Below are 20,121 nucleotides of genomic sequence, written 5' to 3' on the forward strand. Positions count from 1 at the left end.
ATAGTTAATAAGATGTGAACACAAGAGAGCCCTTAACAACCTGAGCCTCATGAATAGGAACAATTCCCCTGAACAGTGGACAAAGACAATAAAGCTGTCCAGAGTAATTAGGAGGCAGATCTCCCCAACTGGAGACAGCCATGCTGCTAAAGGCCAGTTCTATCAGCACATGCATGAACTAAGAAATTTACAAAAGAAAACAAAGTTGATTATCCTTTTTTGTATTCAGAGATCTTCTCCTGATTTAATGAATAACTTTTTCTTTAGACTGCATTCCGGTTAGTAGCAAAATAACACACAGATATCTTTGCAATCCAACTGATAATGGAAAATCTGGATCGATTAACAATTTTTAAAAAATTGACCAAATATATTTTAGCCTCACTGAATTGAGCAATGCTTCTTGTGTCACTGACCAGATGGATGCAAAATGAAAAGCTTTTACTTCTTGCCTCCTTGAGCAAAGTTTAAGTTCTGGATTACAAAGCGGTCATATATGAAGACAAATACCTCAAAATAAACTCTCACCCACAAATCTCCATGCTACTGGTATCACCCAACATAATGGCTGCAACATCTGATCGTCAACTCTTCATGAAACTTGCAGACTGATCCATATATCTTCTCATTACCTTTAAACTTATTGAACTCCAATTTCTAATCCATGTGTATTTGTGCTGCATTATTATTTGCTTTCACAGTTTGTAACTACCAAACGCATGATTTCGTTAATTCAATAAAGCCTGGTTAAACTGGCTACTGTTAAAACATAAAATCATTTGAGTTTGGGAAAAAGGCAAAAAATTAGGGAGGGCATTCGCTGTAAATTAACCTTGTTCTGACCAACTGAAAGGCTGGGTGAATAAATAATGGGAATCAGTGCATTTCATCTCACCTGAAGCCTGACAATTTGACGTATCCAACCTAGAATTGTAAGACTTGGGGAAATGCACCCAAGGTTTGGTCAACCTGGCTGCTTTGTTGCTTAAAGAACTTGATCAAGCTCATCAGTCTTCAAAATGTCTTCAGTTCAGGAACACAATGATAAACAGAAATCCATAATTACTTTCCTCTCATCCGTTCAAAAGGATCATGTTGACTTCTACGTTCATACCAATTCTTTTCACTAAACTATTGTTTCAGTTGCTTTTTCTTCCTATTTCACATCTCTTTAAAATATTGATTGAATCAAGATGGTGGCCAGGTGACATTTACCCACACTGCTACTGGTATCAAGTAAAATAATAAAATAGTAGAGATTGCAGCACAGAAAAAGGCCCTTCATCCTATCATGTCCAAAACAACCACTGAACTATTCTAATCCCATTTTCTAGAACTTAACCATAGAGTAAAAAATGAGGTCTGCAGATGCTGGAGATCACAGCTGCAAATGTGTTGCTGGTCAAAGCACAGCAGGTTAGGCAGCATCTCAGGAATAACCATAGCCTTGTATGCCTTGCCATCTTAAGTGCACATCTAAATTCTTCATAAATTAGTATTCCACTTCTTAATCTAGGACATCCACAGACATATTCCAGTTCAAGTTATTCACCAACTTTTTCTTTTCACTGGATGTGAACTCATGCTCCACCATCGTATTGCATGGATGTTCAATGTGGAGGGAGAGAAATTTTCCCTTCCTGCTGAAAAGACTGTAATGGTGAGTACGGTGACAAAATACGGTGAGAATAAAAAGAAGTTTTTTCATGTTGAGAAAAAGTTCCCTCTTTTTCTTTCATGTCTTAAATAGCAAATTCAGAACCTTATTTCCATATATTTGCATCTCATAAATGCACCAATATGCCTCATTTACATCCCACCTCCGATTCTCTCCTCCATCAAGAATTAGGTGATACAAATTGCCAACAGGTAAAACACAGACGGCACCTGGCAGCTGCTGCCCACTGACTGCTGTCCAGGCCATCATGCCACTGCTTTGTCTGCACATGAAGCTCCATTCTTCGTGGCCACCTTCCTCCTTCATTGACCTAACTCTTCCAGCTAACAAACCACCAGTATCATCACACCATCATACCTGCTCTTGGATCAACTCAGACACCACTAATGGAACTTACCATTTGTCTGCATCTGCCAGGTTAGGAACAGCCACATTTCTCATGCTTCTGTACAGGAATAGTCTTGCATTGACATGATCTTAGCCTGTTTCCTTATTCACTTAACCAGTCACCTTCTCACTCATCTGTCTGCTTCACTTTGCTTTTGTGGTACCTGCTGATGGTAGCATTACAGATTACTAGCCTGTTTGTTTTTTAGTGCAGAAGGAGAGACAGGCAGCCTCTCCTGTGAGAGTGAAGAGATCCTGAATGATCAAACCAACAATTAAGTCATGTGAGGATATTTCACTGGAAGGCATTGTGCTATATTAATATCAGAGCTCCATTAAGTGTTTTCAGGTTCGACACCAAACACAATTTATCAAATTCTAAGGGTTTATTGAGATAAATCAGTCAGTCAATGGGTACCACTACAGTTCATCAAGGGTCTTATTGATGACACTGCAGAGGTTGGCGATGGTGAATCCTACAGGTCAAGTGCAGATGTGGTACGGTGGCTCAGTGGTTAGCAAAGCTGTCTCATGGTACCAGGGACCCGGGTTTGATTCCTATCTTGGGTGACTGTCTGTGTGGAGTTTGTACATTCTCCCCGTGTCTGCATGGGTTTCCTCTCGGTGCTCCAGTTTGCTCTCTCAATTTAAGAAACCTGCGAGGAGTTGGGGAAAGTGTGCCAGCCTGCTAGTAAGACTGAAGCTATGTAGTTTCAAGACCCACCCACCCCTGCCTAGCTTATTCCTAGCAAATGTATAATCTCTGGAGAACAAGATGGATGAACTCAGATCATGGCTCAGCTTTCAGCGTGAACTGTGGAACTGCTGTGCACTCTGCTTCACAGAAACCTGGATCAACCCATCCTTCCCCAGCACTTCAGGCTGATGGTTTTTTCTATCCATCGTATGGACCGTAGAGCATCCTCAGGTAAGACAATGGATGGAGGGGTTTGCTTTGCAATCAACAACTTGTGGTGCATGTGCATTGCAACCCTGGGCAGCCATTGCTCCACAAACCTCACATAACTCACCATCAAATGCCACCCCTTCTATCTATCAGAGAAATTTACCGCTGCTTTACTAACTGCTGTGTACGTACCACCACAAGCAAAGGTTGAGGAAGCTCTGGATGTGCTGTACTCCACCACTAATACCCTGGAGATGGAGCACCCCGAGGCCCTGTTTATAGTAACTGGCAACTTCAATCAAGCCAATCTAAGGAAGGCATTGCCCAAGTACCACCAGAACATTACCTGCCCCACCAGGGGCCTGAACTTTATAGACCACTGCTACACCACTCCTGAAAGATGCCTACCGCTCCATCCCTGCCCCATTTTGGGAACTCCTACCACAATGCCGTATTTCTTTTCCCAGCTTACAGGCAAAAGCTCAAGCACAAGACCCCCTCACGAATACAGGTCCAGAGCTGGTTGGAGGAGGCAGGGGATCAACTCCGGTGCTGTCTGGAATTGGCTGATTGGGCCGTGTTCAAGCAGTCCGCAGGTACCTTAGACAGGTACGCCACCAACATCACAGACTCCATCAGCAAGTGGGTGGGGGACTGCATACCGAGGAAGTCAATCTGGGTGTTCCCCAACAGGAAACCCTGGATGAATCAGGACATACAGAACCTGCTAAAAACCAGGGATGAGGCCTTTAAATCAGGAGACCCACTCAAATATCTTGAATCCAAGTATGACCTTCACAGAGCCACTAAGACGCACAAGGACCAATACCGATCCAAACTAGAGACCCAGACAGACACCGGCAACTATCGCAAGGACTGAACGACATCACAGGTTCGAAAAAGAGACAGTGCAAGATTGCAGACGATGACACATCGCTCCCAGATTGTCTCAACGCCTTCCATGCTCACTTTGAGCAGAAGTTCAGCGGAGAGGTAACATCTATTCTGACAAGTCCTTAATAACCTATCCCAACAGTCACTGCATCAGAGGTCAAATCAGTTTTCCTTCATGTGAATCTAAAGAAATTGGTGGGACCAGACAGAGTAAAATGCCGAGCACTCAAGCATGTGCAGATCAACTGGCAGAGATCTTCTTGGACATCTTCAACCTTTCCCTGCAGCAGGCCACAGTCCCTGCCTGTTTTAAGAGGGACAATATCATCCTTAGGCACAGGCCTAAGAAGCGTATTTCAATGACTAGCGCCCAGTGGTCATGAAGTGCTTTGAAATGTTGGTCATGCCATTCATCAACTCTCATCTCCCAACTACGTTTGACCCACTCCAATTTGCCTATGGGACCAACAGAGTCACTTGCCCTTCACTCTTCCGTAGAACATCTTGACACCAAGAACAGCTACATAAGAATCCTTCAGCCTTCAAGTTCAGCCTTCAACACTATTATCCCCTCGAGACAGATTACTAAACTTAGTGATCTCGGACTAAGCCCCACTCTCTGCAACTGGATCCTCAGTTTCCTGACCCAACTGGCCACAATCAATGAAGTTTGGGGACGATATTTCATCTTCACTAACACTCAACACTAGAGTCCTCAGGGGTGTATACTCAGCCCACTACTGTACTCACTGTATACCCATGACTGTTTGCCAAAAACCAGACTAATGCCATTTACAAGTTCGCTAATGACACCACCATAGTTGGTCGAAGTTCAGATGGCAACGCAGCAGACTACAGACAGAAGATGGAAGACCTGGAAAAATGGTGCACTGAGAACAACCTAGCTCTCAATGTTGGCGAAACCAAGGAACCTATTGTTGACTTTCGGCGGGATGTTACTCATGCCCCCCTACACATTAACAGTACAGAGGTGGAACAAATGGAGAGTATCAAGCTCCTGGGAGTGGTAATCTGCAACCAGCTTTCTTGGACTCTTCATGTCGATGCACTGGTTACAAAGGCACAACAATGTCTCTTCTTCCTCAGGTAGCTAAGGAAATTTGGCATGACAGTGAATACTCTTGATAACTTTTATAGATGCGCCATTGAGAGCATTCTGTCTGAATGTATCATTACCTGGTATGGCAACTATACCATTCAAGATCGGAGACAGTTACAGAGAGTGGTGAACTCAGCCTGGACACTCACAAAGCCAACCTCCCATCTATAGAATCCATCTACCAGGCCCACTGTCAAGGAAACACCGCTAACATTCTCAAAGATCCATCCCACCCTGGCAATGTTTACCTACAACCTCCACCATAAGGGAGAAGGTACAGAAGCCTGAACACATGCACCAGCTGGTTTTGGAACAGTTCTTACCCTACTATTGTTAGAATACTGAATGGACTTGCAAACTCTTAACATTCTTCTGTACCTGTTTTTGCTGCTGTTTACCTATTATTTACTTATCTATGCTATTTAACTATGCAATCTGATTGAATTGCTTGCAAGACAAAGCTTTTCACTGTGCCTTGGTACACATGACAATAAATTCAATTCAACTCAATCCAAAGATGTACAGGTCAGGTGGATTGACCATGTTAAATTGTCCATAGTGTTAGGTGCATTAGTCAGGGGTAATTATAGGCAATGGTTTTGGGTGGGTTATTCTTTGGAGGGTTGGTGTGGACTTGTTGGGCTGAAGAGCCTGTTTCCATACTATAGGGAATCAAATCTAATCTAGATGGTCTGGAAATTACAGGTAGGTCAGTCAGAATACTGTAGATACATCAGTCTGTGGGTGGGGGGTTGGGGGTGCAGTGGTAGATGGATGGGTTTGGGTTTTTTTTCTGTAATGAGATGAAGGGAGGGATTATTCACACAAGATTCTTCAAAAACTTACAGGGTCAGTGGGGAAAGGTTTTTTTCCACTTCTATGACCAGAGGCCATAACCTCAGAATAAGCTCCAGGAAAGTGAAGGTTATTCTATCTCACTCCTAATGGATCTTGGTAGATAGGTTCAGAGGGATAGGAGTGTACATTTTTGTTTCCCAAGAATAAAACTGTGCAAACATTTACTGCTATCCTTATCCAAATACAAATTAAATACAATTTAATATCTAATCTTACACAAATACATTGTTACATTATAGCACAACTGCACCCCATGATGTGATATTCTCAAAGTAAAGCAGAATTAAACATTATTATTGCATTGCCCACCTTGCAACTCTGAATTGAAAAAGTGTGGCGCTGGAAAAAGCACAGCGGGTCAGGCAGCATCTGAGGAGCAATCCCTTCAGGGTTATGCCTGAAATGTCGACTCTCTTGTTCCTCAGGTGCTGCCTGACCTGCTGTGCCACACTTTATCAACTCTGACTTCTCCAGCACCTGCAGCCCCCACTATCTCCTAGTTACAACTCTGAATACCATTCTTTACCAGAAGCTCTTGTCTAATTGAATTAATTATTTTAGATGGAAGTCTATCTTTAAAAATCTTCCTTGCAATCTCATGCCTTTAATAAATATACACGCGTGTTCCCATATCTAAGTCACAGGCCACATTAAACAGCGTCTATCCATATTTATCATTCCTCACTGTGTTGTACAGCTGCTATTCTGCAGACCAGTTTGAGGCTCAACTTTTACTCATAGCAAAATATAACCCTCAGTGTTGAGATATACATCACTTTTTAAAATTCACTCATTGAGTGAGGACTTTGCTAGCTGAGCCATCATTTACTGTCTATCTCTGGTTGCCCTTGAGCTTCAAATGAGTATAATCATATGCTTCCACACAGAGGGCTGACATTTTCAATTTTTGGGGAGGCAATAGCTGAGCTGCATAATCTTGAGACTATTAATCCAGAAACTCAGTCAATGTTCTGGGAACGTGGATTCAAATCCTGCCATGGCGGAGAGTGGAATTTAAACTTACTTTTTTAAAAAAAAAATCTATAATTAAGAATGTGTGGATGACCATGGGCCATTCCCAATTGTCAAAAAAATATACATCTGGCTCACTAATGGTCTTCAGGGAAGGAAGTCTGCCATTCTCACCTGGTCTGGCCTACATGTGATGCCAAACCTTCAACAAAGTGGCTGACTCTGAACTGCCCTCTGAAATGGCTTATTAAGCCACTCAGTTCAAGGGGAGCTAGGGATGGGTAATAAATGCTGGTCAGCCAATGGTGCCCACATCCCAAAAATGAATACAAAAAATTTCGGCAAATGTGGTTGGCAAGGGGCAGCACGGTAGCTCAGTGGTTAACAGTGCTGCCTCACAGTGCCAGGCACCCAAGTCCAGGTGACTGTGTGTGTGGAGTTTGCACATTTTCCCCACCTATGGATGGGTTTCTTCCGGCAGCGCCGGTTTCCTCCCACAGTCCAAAGATGTGCAGATTAGGTGAACTGGCCAGGCTAAACTGCCCATTAGTGTCCAGGGATGGGAAATGCAAGGTTACAGGGATGTGATAGGTGAGTGGGTCCGGGTGGGATGCTCTTTGGAGGGTCAGTTTGGACTTGATGGGCCGAATAGCCTGGTAGTACCCTGTTAGGATTTTATAATTCTTTGATTCTATGAAGCTGAGCTCAGCAAATGAAGGCAATAGATTCAGCCACACAGACCCTTCCAATGCTGGTAGACTGAGGTCAGTACAGATGGGCAGAGGATGTTCTGCATACACATCACACTTTTGTACAACAGAATTACAAGAAAGCTCATCAGACCTCAATTGCAAATATAAAACAGCCATCCTAGTCATCCAAGCAGGTCCTTCGTCTTCATCTGCCCTGCTGAGGGATAGCAGAAGCTGGAGTACAGAGTGAACACAGTAGTTACACAACATAAACGTTAAAAGTAGAGCCTGTAGTTTTCAATTAGGTTGTAACTCAATCAAGTACTGAGAATGCCTTCCAGTCAATCAGACACAACAGCAAATAAGTAAAGTTCTATTCAATGAGTTATGATTGATTAACTCACAAAAAACCAATCTCTTGTCTAATAATGGACATTATTAAATTAATTTTATTTTATAATTTGACAGCTGTGACGTAAATTCGTTTATAACTTACAACATCATTCCAAAGTCCCAAAGACCACATTTCATTCAGCACGTTGGACTAAATGCCACAGTTTGTTGCAATATGCCTTCCTTACCCAAGGATGGCAGTTCCACCCTACTCAACACAAGGGATGAGCTTTTCCCATTCACTAACCGTAGAGTGCATTTGAAGCACAATGAATTGAGGATGGCCTCTATCAGTTCCCTTAGGCATAACTCCACAACAAAAACACGTCCTCAATTTGTGAAATTATTAACATTTGTTTTACAGTGGTATTCAGAATGTCTGTAAGGACATACCGCAGGAAATAAGCGTGTCAGAATGTGTAGTTGGATGTAGTTTGATCTCTGAAGATCAATCATACCATGTCAATTATTGATATTTTAATCTGACATTCCATATTTGCAACCACATTTTTGACTGTGGAGACCAAGTGAAGGGTCCATTTAAAGTTAGATAAAGAGCTGACCCACTTCCTTCCTGCCCCAGTCTAGCTGATCTCAGTTGTAGCAAGGACACTTTCAAGCTGGCAAGCTTCTCGTTAAATATGCAGCTCTGGATACAATGTAGTTATCAAGGTCCAATCTACAATTTTAGGCATTTTTACTGATCATTTTAAATCGAGACTGAAGAAGAGTGTGACATGCCGTGACAGCAGATCTCCTGATAAAAGTAGCCATGACAGCGGCAACAATATCAGCAGGGGAGCAGTGCTGTCTTATCCACCAGGACAAACCTGGTGGGAGCATTGGGCTAGGACAGAAGATGCCCCACAAAGTTAAGTTGCTTGTTTTTATTCTAATTTTGTGGTGTACCAGGAGAAGCCTCCTTGGGCTCCTTGGCTACTCCTGGCCCAATGTGTACCTCTCCCCTTCTCACAATCTCCATTTTGCAGGACCTTATGATGAGCTCCCAAACATACTTTTCTTGTCAACTGAGACGCCAATTAAATTCCCATCTTCACCAGTGATTCCCAGTGGTGAAAGTCTGCTTGTGCGTAAATGAAATCTGGGAACTAAAGTCTTGATTTAGTCTTCCTGTCAAAGGTGGAATAACTATGGTAGGCAACAGATTTAGAGTGTTTTTTAACTTGTATTGAATTACATGCAGTATCTCAAATTCGGGATTTTGTTTTAAAGGTCCTTTGTTACAAAATGTGCAGTAAATTTTATTTCCAGTACTGGCAAACAGATCTCACTGGGAGTCAAAACAACAAAATCAACAGGTAATTTCTGTTGATGGTGACATCAATAAAAGATTCACACACCTTACCTACCCACAACCACTTCCATCTAAAAGGACAAGGGAAGCAGATACATGGGACTACCACCACTTGCAATGTTCTCATCCTTACTTGGGAATACATAGCCAGGTCTCCACTGTTGCTGGATCAAGATTTCTTCCCTAACGGCATTGTGTGTCAATCTCTAGCACATGGACTGCAGTGGTTCAAGAACGCAGCTCACCACCACCTTCTCTCGGGCAAACAGAAATAGACAATAAATGCTGGATCAGCCAGCAACACCTGTGAGTAAATTTTTTAAAAGTAAAAGTATTCTTCCCTTTTTTTTAAGGAGATGTTGATTAACTTAGTCAGATAGATTTGCGTGCATCAACCATTGCTCAGTATTCTTTACTCCAGCATCTCTCAAACTGTGATACAGGTACACCTCTAGGGATGTGCATGAAAAATTGTTCTAAGGCAGTCTTCTTACATCTCCCAGTCTGTTCGTATTCTGTCTCTCATGCACCCTCATTTGCGTTCTCTCATTTCACTATAAAATGTTGCAATTTGTGTTAAATTAGGAGCTGCAGACCGTCAGTCACAGCATTTGTGACACAGTGGGTACTTGGTAAAAGAGTTTATGTAGTTTGTTGGCAGCATTTATCAGATTAAAACTTTTTGAAGAGGTTACTTGATTTATTAATATACTTTAAAAGTAACAAAAAACTTGCAAATTAGGAAAATTGCCAAGCTCGCTGCTAACCAGATATTACAGGAGGTCGAGGGGGCAGGTCACCAACTATTCTTTGGGATATTTAGCTTTCAAAAAAACTCTACCAAGATCTACATCTCCTTTGTAATGCTCTTCCATCTTTCAACGTGCTAGTTTTGGCTTTATGCCTTTTTTTTGGAAAAAAATTCAAACTATATTATATTACATCATGTTTTATGTTTACAGCTATAAACTGAAATGGAATTTGGACTGCTTTAATTGTAATGCCACAAGAGTTTTCAAATAGGAAAAAAACAAATACTGCATATTGTTGAACTGTGCAATACAATAATGCTCTATACAATCACAGTTAAAGAGACAACTCAGGTCTGAAAGGCACCAAGAATCTTTGGAGTTAAAGAACTGCTGCCTGATTACAGGCCTTTGGTTGGTTAAGTTGCAGAGTGTGAAAAGCTGTAAGCATCACAGCAACAGGAGAAAATTCCAGAGTCTGCAGACAGAAAGCATTCCCTCTCTTTGAATGTATGGGAAAAAGATGGACAAATCAAAAAGCTTAAAAGTAAGAATTCCAAAACAAGGAGGACCGAGGTTCACCTGGTGAACCACCCAAATCGATGAACAATTTTCACTTTACAACCAACAATCTGTCATAATTGTTAAAATCAAAAGGATCCAGTTTATGGTCTGCATTCTTGATCCTCAGAATTGTGTGTACCCTGTCTATATAATTTTTTCCTTCCACAATATATGTGCAAAACCAATAGTCTTTTGTCTGACATATTGTAATAGGATGTGTGCATTGGGAGATTTTGAAAAGGCATGGTTTGAGGCAAATAGTGATAGACTAGAAATCTCTTCTTTTCACTGATCATCTTAATGTTAAGTGTGTTCCAATAAAGAGAGTTATTTTCTGTAACAGTCAAAGCTTGATGTGATTTGCTGTTGTCTCAAATAGCAATGAATCATTTGTGATTGTATTTGGAACTGTAGGGCCCGATTATCTCTTCCAAGTAAAATTGTGACAATGGGCAGTACCCTTCCAGCCTTTGAACACCATGGGCATTGGTGAGAAAGTTGGGAAAGGTGCATGAGATCAACTGTGAGGAGCTACCTGTCATCCTACCTCATAACAACACAAGAGCTAGTTGCAGGAGGAGTGAATTCAGCCTCTCAAAGCTGTTCCGCTATTTGATACAACCATGGCTGATCTCAGCTCAGCCTCAACTTCACTTTCCTTTCCCACTTGGCATAACCCTTTAACCCAATACTAAATGTCTGTCTGTCTATCACATCTTTAAACTTACTCAGTGTAGAAGCATCTACTGCACTCTGGGATAGTGTATTCCATAGATTCACGACTTTATCAGAGAAACAATTTCGTGAAATATCTTCTAGATATGCAGTTTCCCATTGAATAGAAACTCAACATGATAATTTCGAACAAGAATATTAGAGTGGTTACCTGGTGACCCCAGCTCACAATTTGCTCTTCTGGACCTCCACCAGTCACCAGCATCACAGGGCACATTCCATGGGCAGTGATCACTATGTCCTCATTAACAAAAGCAGTGTGCCAACTACCCTCTGTCTGAAACATCTGAAGCAAATAAAATGAAACTGCAGTACAGCTGTAGACTGTTGGTACTTGCCTGGGTACACAGCGACCTTTAAGGATGGTGCCAATGCCAGGGCCAAAAATCCCAGGCACTCCTGGCAGTGACCAGTATTTCCACCAATGGCAAGTGGGAGAATACAACGAGGTGGTGCTGGAGGTGGGTGAGGTATGGGTAATGAGGTGAGTTTGGGATGATAGTACAAGAAACTTCATTAAGTCTCACGGAGAGAAATCCTTAATTAATCCAGCTACAAATGACACACAGCTAATTTCTTGTCAGATTCACCCCAAAGTTTTGAGAACAGTGATTTTATTTAGAAAATCTTTTCTATTTTCATTTTATTCAGAGGTTGATGATTGCCCTTTCATAAAATTGAACATTTTTATTCAGTATTCACATTAAACTTGAAGTGCATAACTTAAGAAATTATGTCAATAAATGTGAAATGTTTTAATCTACAAGTTTAATAACTAAAGGAAAAAGAATTCTGCAAGCAACTGTGAGCCATCCTACTTCTGGAGGTGTTTTATGGTAATTGTATAAAGGTCTGAAAGAGCCAGAAACGGTTAATACAGAACATTGCTAAACATTAGCTCCTAGATTATGTCATCCAACTTGTTGGCAGAACAGCTTAAGATCCTGAAGGACTGTGTTCTCAAATCTCAACCAGAAATGCATCAAGGCTGTTACCAATGTAATTTGTACAGCATTACACAATTTCATCTAGTTTCCCTGTGAAAAGGTCAATGCCATAACCTGGGCTATGGGCTTTCCCAACCCATTTTCCTGAGGAACTGGGCTCCATCGACTATGCAGATGTCTCATTAAAAGCACTGAATCATAATACAATAGATTTCATCCACAGAAAAGGCTTCCATTTCATTAACGCCTCAGTCATCTGTGATCAGTGGTACACATCCTAGATGACTGCACCAGTTAGCAGGAAAACGCCATGATGTCTATATCCTGGAGAACTTTCATGTACCTGCAACACTTCAAGACCGACATGCCCAACAAGAACAGCTACAGGGAGACAGGGAACTGCTGTCTGCAAACATGGCTGGCAACTACATTTTTCAACCTCTGACCGAGGCCAAGCATAGATACAATGGAGTAAAAAGTGAGGTCTGCAGATGCTGGAGATCAGAGCTTAAAATGTGTTGCTGGTTAAAGCACAGCAGGTTAGGCAGCATCCAAGGAACAGGAAATTTGACATTTGGGGCCAGAGCCCTTCATTAGGAATGAGGAGAGGGTGCCAGGCAGGCTAAGATAAAAGGTCGGGAGGAGGGACTTGGGGGAGGGGCGATGGAGATGTGATAGGTGGAAGGAGGTCAAGATGAGGGTGATAGGTCGGAGTGGGGTGGGGGCGGAGAGGTCAGGAAGAAGATTGCAGGTTAGGAGGGCGGTGCTGAGTTCTCACCCCACTGGTTCTCACCTACCACCCCACCAACCTCCGTATACAGCGTATCATCCGCCGTCATTTCTGCCACCTCCAAACGGACCCCACCACCAGGGATATATTTCCCTCCCCTCCCCTATCAGCGTTCCGCAAAGATCACTCCCTTCGTGACTCCCTCGTCACGTCCACACCCCCCAACTAACCCAACCTCCACTCCCGGCACCTTCCCCTGCAACCGCAGGAAATGTAAAACTTGCGCCCACACCTCCTCCCTTACTTCTCTTCAAGGCCCCAAGGGATCCTTCCATATCCGCCACAAATTCACCTGCACCTCCACACACATCATCTATTGCATCCGCTGCACCCGATGTGGCCTCCTCTATATTGGGGAGACGGGCCGCCTACTTGCGGAACGCTTCAGGGAACACCTCTGGGACGCCCGGACCAACCAACCCAACCACCCTGTGGCTCAACACTTTAACTCTCCCTTCCACTCCACCGAGGACATGCAGGTCCTTGGACTCCTCCATCAGCAGAACATAACAACACGACGGTTGGAGGAAGAGCGCCTCATCTTCCGCCTGGGAACCTTCCAACCACAAGGAATGAACTCAGATTTATCCAATTTCCTCATTTCCCCTCCCCCCACCTTGTCTCAGTCGGTTCCCTCAACTCAGCACCGCCCTCCTAACCTGCAATCCTCTTCCTGACCTCTCCGCCCCCACCCCACTCCGGCCTATCACCCTCACCTTGACCTCCTTCCACCTATCACATCTCCAATGATAGGCACCTTCAAAGGCCTTCCAGTACGTGATAACTCCACATTGAAGAATGTGAAGATGTTATGCAATATTGGGCATTAGGCAAAGAGTAGCATCACTCTCTTAAACAGGACTTTATGATGGCATTGTGCTCAGGATGGGCAGTCTGTGTAACTTGAATCTTGTAGCTGCAATTACAATGACAGTAGATCAGACAGATGACAGTTTAATGTCAATTTTGTTTGATGTTTCAATGAAGCCCCTTCAGATGCTTCACTATATTGAAGTCATTATTTAAATGCAAATTGTTTCGCTGTCATCTGTAACTTACACCTTGTACAGCTGGAGATCAGCTTGTACCATCATTGCTTAAGTTTGAGTCCACATTTATAATGCATACCATTCCAATCTATTCTGCAGTATACTTAAGCAATGTACTTAATTTAGACATTCAATTAAACAATTAGTACTTACTAAAATTGTACTTCATAAATTTTTCATATTTTGTAATTTGTTCTAACAGGACAGGAATATTCCTATTGCTGAAGAATCAATTATTTGTTTTATTGCTCACACTGGCATTTGCTGAGCATCTTTAGCAATTATTAAGATTCACCTTTTCATTTGACCCATCTAGACAATTAATTAAGTTTCTATTGCAAAGACTTTTCTTCATTATAAACATGTTAAAAAAAAAGCACCAACATAGACTGGTCATTTACACATCATCAGTGATTGACATGCAACTTTTCAGAAATATACATTGTCATATGAAGATGGCTGGCAGATATCACTATCAATAATTTCAAGTGTTGCTTTAGTATTCACACTGCTCTCTCCTTAGTGTAAATCAGCTTGGTGGAGAGATTTATTATGCAAATCCCATCAGCAAGTTTCTTTTTTAACTCTCATCTCGGGCTGGTGGTCTTCCCCTGGTCCTTTGTGTACTGCAAAATTGGAGTCCAAACCCAACATAATGGCTACCACTATCTGTTGCTTTAATTGTTTCCTTATTGATTCATTGTTTCCATGAAAGACAAGTAAACATTACAGTTGTCCTGTATAATACAGAAAGTATGGACTTGCCGGTACTTCAGTACACATATGTAGGCTGACAGTTTGGTCTGACACTGACTCAAAACCAAATCCTTATCTCCCTGCCCTGGCTGATGTAAAAATTCCTGTGTCACTAATTTTAAAGAAGAGAGGGAAGGTATCCCTGGATTCCTGGTCAATATTTACCCACAATCAACCATGCAGAAACAAATGATCTAGTCATTACCACATTGATATTTGTGGGAGTTTGTTGTGGGCATATTTGCTTCTGCTTTTCTTGCATCACAACAATGGCAATACTTCTCCAAGCATTACCTTCACCATCATGATATTCATTGTCAAGCTGTCTGAACTGGCCAGTGATTATGAAACTCACTTTCTAAATCTAAGGATGGAATTTTCCACTCGCTAGATTGGTATAGGCAATAGGAGAAAGTGAGGTCTGCAGATGCTGGAGATCGGACCTGAAAATGTGTTGCTGGAAAAGCGCAGCAGGTCAGGCAGCATCCAAGGAACAGGAAATTTGACGTTTCGGGCATAAGCCCTTCATTAGGAATGAAGGGCTTATGCCCGAAACGTCGAATTTCCTGTTCCTTGGATGCTGCCTGACCTGCTGCGCTTTTCCAGTAACACATTTTCGGTATAGGCAATAGCATGATATGTGGAAAAATACAGAGAAAATGAAAAATAATCTGAATCCTGATGTCAAGAAGACATTTGCAATTTTGCCCTTAACGTTAAGTGATGACTCCTGAAATTTTGTTAATGAGCTGTGATTACCTTACTTCCAAGCATTTATAGCCCAAGTCACCTTTTCTCCATGCAGTTTCCAATTTACCTCTCCTCCCTGAGAAACAACATGATGTCAGAATGGTTACCGGGCGGCAGTAACTTGCAGCTTGCTTCTCTGAACCTTCATTAAGGCCATTGGCATCAAAACATCTCCCAGCATGCTCCATGGATAGCCTCCTCCATTTTTCAATCAAGGAAATCAGCATGAGCAAACCACTTGCCTTACCACATCATGTCTGCTCTCAGACCATCACACACATCACATCAGCATTTCAGGGCTTCACTTTGGAGCTCAGGGGCATCCAAATTACATCCACTAACTTACCCTTGCCTCTTTCCTTTGTTGCCTCTTCACTATTCAGTCATGCCTTGAATCACTGATAGCTTAATAATTTTAGACCTGCATCAGGTATTTTAAGCTACTGCTCATAAGAGATTTGAGACTTTGTTTTCACCAAAACGGAAGTATTACATTAAGTACCTCCTGTCTTTGGTGCAAGTGTTTCTTTAAGCAGATTTGTGTTCAGACCTCTAAAACCTCCTCTCCAAATTCTTTAAACAATTTAAAGTTGAAGCTGCATACCCCCAGGACCTCTAAATTTGCTAAATTTGATTATTTTTGGAGCATAAATTATTTTTATACATTTATCTCCAAATATGCGTCCATTGTCTTCTCTAGGACCAAAGTTTCCCTCCAGCATCATTTACAAAACCTGTGGTAAAATATTTAACATCTATTATACTTCAATTTCAATTAGAATGACCCACTGTACATCATTCAGTGCTATAACTGCCTCGTTGATTATTCTTTATTTTGAATATGCTTATAAAAGCCCTTAATATTTCCATTTATATTATCTGCTAGACTTTTTATATTTCTTGTTATCACTTTTAACCTTCCTTTTGACTTCTCAACCACAACTTGCAGTTGTCACATTACTTTTAAATTTCGAAGGGAGGCTATGATAAATTTAAGTTTAGTTTTAATCTCTATATTTATCCATGGAAGTCTACCCATTAATTTTACCCAACCCTGCCCTATCTCTCATATTCTATTCTCTCCTATTCTCTCATAAGAATACTTCTTTGTTGTACTCTATCCATGGCATATTTGAGGATTCCCACACCTGATATATCATTCTCTTCAAAAATACATTTCCTCTGCTTTTTTGCAGTTTTTTTGTTTGACTCTTCACAATTATTTTTTTAAATGGTTGCCAAAAAGGTAGTGCTACAGTGGCTGTGGGAGCCTTTTTCTCCATTGTTTTTAATCTCAGTTTAAAAGAAAAATTGCTCCTAAATTTCCAACAACCGAAAGCAAATAGCCAGAATCCTACTTCATGGAAATGGTGATCACTCAAAACATTGCTGCTTATATGGTGCTCTAATCATCTTTTTCGAGGGATGATTATGAATAATCAGATCAGAAATATGCAGGCACCAATTGCTGCAGGTATCCTCAATGTATACTTTAAATGAGTCCAAAGTCTGTTTAACACAGCAACCAGAGATAACCAGAGGTACCTGAAGCAATCTGGTGAATCAATTTGTGTGAACTTCTGGCATAGGATACAGCATTGTAAAAATTTTGATACATACAAAATCTAAAGAAAGGAAAATTTAATTTTTAGACTATTGTATTTAGCTATTACCAGACTGGGTCCTGGATTGGCAGGACAGACATAAAAAGAGAGATTGAATCAGTTGGAACTGGAGTCACTAGGGTGCAGAAGATTGGAGGGGGTTCTCAGAAACTACAAAGTTCTAAGAGGACTAGGTACGGTAATGTAGAAAGGATGTCCCTGATGAGCGGGCAGTCCAGAACCAAGGTTCACAATCTAAGGTCACGGGATTGGTAATTTAGGACTGAGATGAGGAGAAATTTCTGCACCTGACCATACGGAATTCTTTCCCACACAAGGTGGTTGAGGCCAAAATACTGAATGCTTTGCAGAAGGATATATATATTTATAGGACTAAAGAGATCAAAGGGCATGAGTTGAAAGTGAGAACAAGGTACTGAGTTGGATGATCAGCCACGACCATATTGAATAACGAAGCAGGCTTAAATGGTTGAATGGCTTCCTCTTGTTCCTATTTTCTGTCTTCCCATCTCAATATTTGCTCCATTCAAGTCATTTGAATTATCTAATCCGCATTTTGCTACAATTAAACAGCTTGTCGCGGTAATATATGGCAATAATGCTGTCATATAGTTTGTACACCTCAACATGATAGCCATGGCACAAATAAATCCATGAAAATTACGGTCTAATAATAGACTTCTGCATATTCTAAAGTCCGTCTGCATTACCAAACAGATTAAATTGTTAACTGTCTTGATGATATCGATAAGGTTATCTGCTAAAAATCTATCAAACATCCCTTTACTGCAGAAAGAGCTGTTTGAGTGACAGACAGATTCAATTCCTCTAATCCTTATACGTAGCTTAGAGGGACCACAAGGAGCTCAGTAATCCCTTTCTTTATGATTTTCAACTGCTAAAGGGTTTAGAAACTACTAATCTTCACTTGTCCTTATCTTTCCCACATCGACTGTATGTCATGCAAAGACCAATTCCTTTTTAACCCCTTGAGCATGCAACTTCCTTTCCATCCTGCACCAAGAATCAATTTTTGTGGCCTATTAATTATGAAAGAGAATGCAAGAAAAATTAATATTCCTAAACAATTTTTGCAAATTGTCTGAAAGAAATCTCCCGACAGACTTAAAAGTTATGATAAAGTCATCTAAACATGAATTTTTTGCATCTTTTTATTGGTGCTACCTTGCAACCCATTGTGATGTTTCCGTGTCAGTTGTTCCATTTCAAATGCTAATGCCACTATTCATAACAGAAATAGTTTATTGCAATCATTGGTGGCCCTTGACCAGGTTTCAGGCCTTGACCTTTCATATTATTTCTTTATTATTTCATGGTATGTGCCTCTGTCAAGGTCATCATTTGTTGTTCATCCCTAATTGCTCCTTGAACTGAGTGGCTTTGTTCAGCCATTTTCAAGGTAAGCTAAGAGTAAACAAAAATGTGGTGAGTCTGCGGTCACATAAATATCTTGATAATTCTCTTCATTTACAGCTCTTCTATCTTGTCCTTCAGACTGGAGTTGTGGGTAGTTGGAATTCTCCTCAGCAGATGGTGCATTGATCACACACTCTGATCTACAATTTTCGTAAGTACATTACTGTATGATGCAAAGTGTGTCTTGATTGCTTTCAAAATCTCAGCATAAATATCATCATTTCCCAATGGCTTTTAATTTTGATGAAGAGTCACTGGATTTAAAATGTTAGCCGTTTTCCTCTCCAAAGATGATTCCAGACATGTTGAGTTCCTCCTGCACTTTGTTTTTGCTCCTGTCAAGAAGTCCTTGCTTCATCATTTGTTGGGCAACCATTTTACATTATATAATTTAAGATACACATTTACAATATAAACTACATTTAAAGCAATAATTTGTCTCCCGTGTTATGTAATGACATCCTTCAGCCAAAGCTAACACCTCACCATCTCAATAATATAGATCCTCAGGTGATACAACAGAGAAATTTCTGTGTCCCAGTCAACCTTTCTTCTCTGCTTCTCAAAGTGCTCAAAGTTTTGCTGCTAAACAATAAATAATATTAAACCAAAGTATTAGATTTAATTAATAATTAGTTGAAGCGTTAGGGAGAAGAGGCAGGAGAGTAGAGTTGAAGACTAGAGTTGAGATCAACTATGATTGCATAAAATGGCATAAACTGAATTGCCAATTCCTGCTTCTAATTCTTACATTCTCATATTCCAAATAACCCAGATCAAGCTATAATTTAAGGTAACAGATAGTTGGGTCAAGGGACAGACCATCAGATAAACTGACAGATCATTAAAAAAAAATTGAAAAGTTTGGTAGCACAGATAATGTAGCAGTTGTGGAATGCATTGCAGTCCTGGGCAATAACATCTGCTATAAGTGTCAACATCTTGAAGGACATCACCTCAGAGTTAAATTCAAGTCCACATCAGACTTTAGTGGACATTGCAAGGAACGTAGGGTGGGGTAAAGTAAGGACAAATGTAAGTCCTTTACAATCAGAAGCTGGGGAAGGTATAATGGGAAACAAAGAAATGGCAGGAGAATTTAACATATACTTTGGTTTTGTCTTCACAAAGCAGGGTGGTTAGGAAACAGTCTGTTGAGAGATCAAGATAAAACGAAGTCAGTATTAGTAAGGAAACGATGCTGGGTTAAAGGCTGACTAATTACCGGAGCCTGATAATCTGCATCCCAGAGTACTAAAGAAAGTAATCCTGGAAATATGAAATGCATTGGTGATTATCTTTATAAATTCTAAAGATTCTGGAGCAGTTCCTAAATTGAAGAGGGCTAATAAACTCCACTATTTTTTTAAAATAGAGAGGCAAAGTCAGAGAGTCATATAACATGGAAACAGACCCTTCAGTCTAACTCATCCATGCCAAGTAATTTTCACAAACTAAACCAATCGCACTTGCCTGCATTTGTCCCATATTCCTCTGAATCTT

Source organism: Hemiscyllium ocellatum, chromosome 3 (genome assembly GCF_020745735.1).
Source record: "Hemiscyllium ocellatum isolate sHemOce1 chromosome 3, sHemOce1.pat.X.cur, whole genome shotgun sequence".
NCBI classification, from domain to species: domain Eukaryota; kingdom Metazoa; phylum Chordata; class Chondrichthyes; order Orectolobiformes; family Hemiscylliidae; genus Hemiscyllium; species Hemiscyllium ocellatum.